We start from the raw sequence: 4778 nt of genomic DNA, 5'->3' as shown, positions 1-4778 counted from the left end.
CCCCCCCCCCCCCCCCCCCCCGGCAGAACAATCAGCCTTTGTACCGCCCGGACAAAGCCATTGTGCTCCAACGAGCTCAAGGTTCGGCCAAGCCGCTTCATCCTAGGACGCGTCCGCTTCCAGCGGCGCTTGCCTACGCAACCCCCCCGACACGCGGGGAACTCTGCGGGCTGGGGGGATGAAGGAAAAGTAAAATAACAGAGACTATGGATGAGATCCCTCAAATTTCCTGGCCTTTGGCTCACCGGTAACACGGGTTTTGTCCAAAGCCTGCTGAGCAGTAGCAAGCTCCCCGCTGATTTTGGACCTGCTCCCACAAGGGGGTCTGAGCTGCAGCGAGCCCACCACCCCGACACAGGGCTGTGGCAGGCAGCCGTCCTGCCCGGGCACTGTCCCCAGGGTCTTCCCGCAGGGGGAGATGGACAAATTCCTCCCTTCTGGGGACTCCAGCTTAGTTTCCCCATGGCCCTGCAGACACCCACCAAACGGAAAGCCCATCAGACTTGCAAATCTGCGGGCTGGTCCTGAAAGCAGCAGGCGTCAGCCGATCCCAAAGCAAAACAGCCCGAAAGGTTCCCTCCTTCCCGAGGTCCCTCTAGCCCCACGCAGGGCTCGGCCACACCAGCTGCCAACCCACCACCTCGAGCCAAGAGAGACCACGTGAGCCCCTTTCTCCTTGCCCAGTCTTCCTCCCTTGCCCAGAATTAATTTCGCACGGCATTTTGCACACTTGTACCAAACGCACGGACGTTTTTGAACCCTTCTGCAAAGCCAGAAGGATCCCAGAGGGCAGAACATCCCGGCCGCCCAAGAGAGAGCGGAGAACCCTGACTTCACACTGCCCACAAAAGCACGTTACGTGGACCGAGGAAGTCGTCACAGCATCCTCGGCAGATCGCCCCAGCCCGCCCCGCTCCCGTGCCTGTTTGCACAGCTGTAAATTTGGGATCCTGGCAGGGCCTGAGCTCAGCTCCTTGCTCGGCTGGTGAAGTAAGGGATGGGCAAGGACCGGCGGCAGCATGGGGCTGTGAATCGCCGCTCGTCCGAAACGTGGCGGTGCAAAGCCTGCGCAGTCCCCTTGCACCGTCGCGATCCGGCAGGGATAGGCAGGGGAATGCCATCGCGTTGCGACACCGCGAGTGCAAAGCCTGTCCTCAAACATGGGTGCAGCCTCGAGAACAGGCACTACCCCGCCGAGCTCGTGCCTGGGGCGTCCCCGTACCCAGGGCCACGTTCAGCAGCGTCACCTTCTTCCCCTGAGCGTGCTGGGGATGAGGAGGACCCCGGGAGGGGACACGATATTTTCGGTCCCTTCTGAGCACCCAAGGAGTGGGCATTAAACTGCAGGAGGATGCCCGGGCTCAGCTACCCTCGGCCACAACGAGCTGTCAACATCTCGCTACAGGCCCAGAGCAAAACTCCAAAGCTACCACCTCCCCTGGCCCTGCAGAAAAGCCGAATTCATTCATTGCACACAACTCCTGACAGCCCAAGGAAACGAATCAGCCCTTGACAGCCGTGCTGTGGACTTCTGCATCTCTACTGACAAATGAAGTGGGGCAGGACTCCTTCCCCGCCCCGATGCAAACCACATCTGCATGAGCAAAACCCATCGCCCTGGTTCCGGTGGGGCTGTGCAAGACGCTGGACCACTGGGGAGCCAGAAAGCCCATCCCTGGTCCAAGAGGGAGCCACCACCCATCACCACCCCAGCGCAGCCATGTTCGTGATGAGGATGTGGCCAAAGGGGCTCAGACCCATGAGATACCGGACACAGCGCACAGGGCCCCGCAGGGGCAGAGCGGGATTGAAACAGCTCCCAGAAAGCTCCCGCATTGTCCAGAAAGCCGGAGCACACCTACAAACCACTTGGCCCAGCTTCTCCTGTGACACCAGCAGCAAAATCCCTGCCAGAATAAAGTCAGAGGAATGCCACGGCACCTGTATCCGCTCCGTTGGAAGGGTCTGGGAAACACCGTGCGTGGTACCAAGGACCCGAATTGCCAGGAGAAGCTCTCGGGGCTGGGGCGGGGGGGGAACAGCACTGTCCTGATACCACCTCAATCTGTTCAAGCACCTCCCAGATGCTGGAGCCCTTTCCCTCCTGTGCGAGCCCCCCGCCCAGCCCTCGGGCAGGGCAGGAGGGGGGTGCACCAAGCACAGGGGTGAGAAACTGCCTGCGGGGAGGGAGCTGGGCTTGGGGGACACAAGGGGAACCGTTTGCTGCCGTTTCTCAGCTTGCAGCAGCCCAGCCCACCCAAGGGAAGGGAGGCAATGAAGGACGAGCTGGCCTGGAGCAATCCCCAGCCACGCTCACCGGGATCTTCCTCGTCACCCATGACAGCCTCTGCCCCCGCTGGGTGCTCACCGGCCTCAACGCAGCCGCCCTTGGGGCTCCGGATGCAGTTAGGCAAGGGGTTAAACCAGGGGACGGGCTGTGGGGTTTGTCCACCTCTCTTCCCAGCCTCATCACAGGTCCTGACCTCATCCAACACTGCTGCAAACCCGAGCGACGCTGTGACATCAGAGAGCAGCTCCGAATTCATGGCTGGTGCGGCCCATTGAGACGGGCACTGCCTTCCCCGAGCCCTCTAGGACAGGCCATCGCACCCGGCCGGCGGTGGCGGGGCTGATGCCCCCAATAGCCCCCACCCTCCCCAGCCTTTAATTGTGGCAAAGCAAACCACGGAGATGAGCGTGGGCCACCCCTTCCACCTCACCGGCACCTCGTGCTCCTCAAAACAGCTCCGCTGGGAGCCAGCTCCTGTCCCACAGGGTAAGTGCCATCCCCTTCCCAGCCATGCTGGAGCTTCCTTCTGGAAATGTCTCCAGGATCACATAAACCCGGGTCTGTCCTCACTTCCCATCACCGCCGCTGGCTGCCCAGGGACAGCTCGCACAAGAGGGCAGGGCTGGCAGCACCGAGGACCACGCTTACGCCTGAGGGAGACCACGGCACGAAGCCGCAGGTGGCTCCGGGAGGGATGGGGTGGCTCAGAGGACCTGGCGACGGGGCAGCTCATCTACCGCGGGGTCAGGCACAGCCCACGGGGACGCAGCCACCCCCCCTGACAAGCAGCAGATGATCCCAGGAGGGTTCCCCAGCCCCAGGGAACAACAAAGTGCCCGGGAGCTGCTTTGGCTCCGCAGACCCCGGAGAGCAAAGGGCAGCGAGGTGGGAGCAGCAGACGAGCCCCGGAGCTCCCCCAGCCCCCTCGCTCATCGGGGGGCACCCGACAGCCATGCAAAGGGAACGAATCCTCCTCTTCCAAAATGCTTCCCTGGACGTGCCTTGCTTTTGTTTTTACTTATTTATTTTTTTTAACCTTCCTTCTAGCGTCGGCCTCTTAAGATTTAAAGAGGAAAATTCTATTCCTGGCCGATCCGACTCAAATCAGAAAGGAAAAGTGCTTTGCTCTCGGAAGCCCTTTTCTCTCCTCTTTTCTCTTTGTTGTTTTTATTTTCAATTTGGGGCAGGGTTGGCTGGAAAGGCAAAGGAAAGGGACAAACTAATCATAAACGCCACAAAGGATCTCTTTCCACCTGACTCGGATCAAATAAAGTTTTCGACGGCAAATAGCTCCCACTTTCCACTCCTGTTTGAAAAGCGATCGGGGGGGCGGGGGACCGGGACATGCCCCGTGGGCGATGGCCGGTGCTGGAGCTCTGACAGGTCACAGCCTTTTCCATAAGTCTTGTCAAACTGCTCTGACACCCCCCCACCCCCCCCCAAGCAAAGGCTTTCCCAGATGTGCAGCCATCCAGCTTTTCCACCCTCCGGCTACGGCAGCTTCTTCAGCATCTCTGCTACAGCGACCATGGCCTTCGGCGCTCGTTAAAGAGCGAGGGGGCCAACACATGGAAAACTCCTCCCTGGAAGATGTGGGGTCCAGCCCTGGGCTGTCAGGGTTTTGCCACCTGCAACGCTTCACCCTGGGTGGGTTTGCAAAGCCCCGGCGTGGCTGTCGGGGGCTGATGCCCAGAGCATGGGTGAGCTGGTGCTCAGCTCCAGCCCTGCGGCTTCCCAGCTTCCACCCCAGGGACCCCCCTGTCCGTAAAGGGACACAGGGTGGTCTTAGGGCAAAGGGACGGCGTCTCTGATCGGCCGCCCCCCAGGCCCATCCTCGGCTGCCCCCACCCCAGAGCAAACCAGTGGCAAGGTGGCTTTGCCCCAGGGACCACACTCTTCCCTTTGAAGGGCAGCAAGGGTGGGGTCGTGGCATGGAGGCGTTTCCAACCATGGGTGGGCTCTGCCTATCCCCACATCCCCCAGCAGAGGTGGCAGGGGGCTGGCCAAAGCCAGGGGGCACCACTGCCCGTCTGCCCCCCGTGGCTGAGGTGTGGGGCGAGCCCCAGCCCCGCTGCCTAATCCCACCCGGCAGCCGGGCTTACGAAGGGGGAGAGAAAGCAAACCTCGCCCTCCCCCTTCCTGAAGAGCCCCCACCCGACCCCCCGACATCAGATAACCCACCCAAGCCCAGGGCGGAGGGGCAGGGGCTCCGGCAATCCCGGGGTTATGGGGAGCGGCGCCGAGCCGGGACCGCCGCTCCCCCCCCATTTTGACCCCCACGACCACTGCTCGCGGTCGCTGTGGATGCTGGACTGCCCGGGCATCACATGGAAATAGGGCAACGGAGACGCTGCCTTCATCTCGCCACCTCCCTCTGAAGGACGGAGCCCCAAAACCGGCCCTTGGGGCATCGGTGCCACCGGGAGAGGGGAAGCGGGCAGTGGAGATACAGCCCCAACCCCTGCCCCCCTGCCCCGTACTGAGCCAC

At 61.9% G+C, this 4778-nt stretch overlaps 1 protein-coding gene across 1 annotated transcript in view; it reads right to left on the bottom strand.

Annotated features, from left to right (window-relative positions):
• LOC104127969 (Krueppel-like factor 5) overlaps window positions 1-4778 on the bottom strand; it is a 26884-nt gene that overhangs the window by 20953 nt on the left and 1153 nt on the right. The gene's annotated exons all lie outside the window — the stretch shown is intronic.

This window comes from Egretta garzetta, unplaced genomic scaffold (genome assembly GCF_000687185.1).
Source record: "Egretta garzetta isolate BGI_Z169 unplaced genomic scaffold, ASM68718v1 scaffold226, whole genome shotgun sequence".
Lineage (NCBI taxonomy): Eukaryota > Metazoa > Chordata > Aves > Pelecaniformes > Ardeidae > Egretta > Egretta garzetta.
This window is presented reverse-complemented; position numbering and strand designations above follow the sequence as displayed.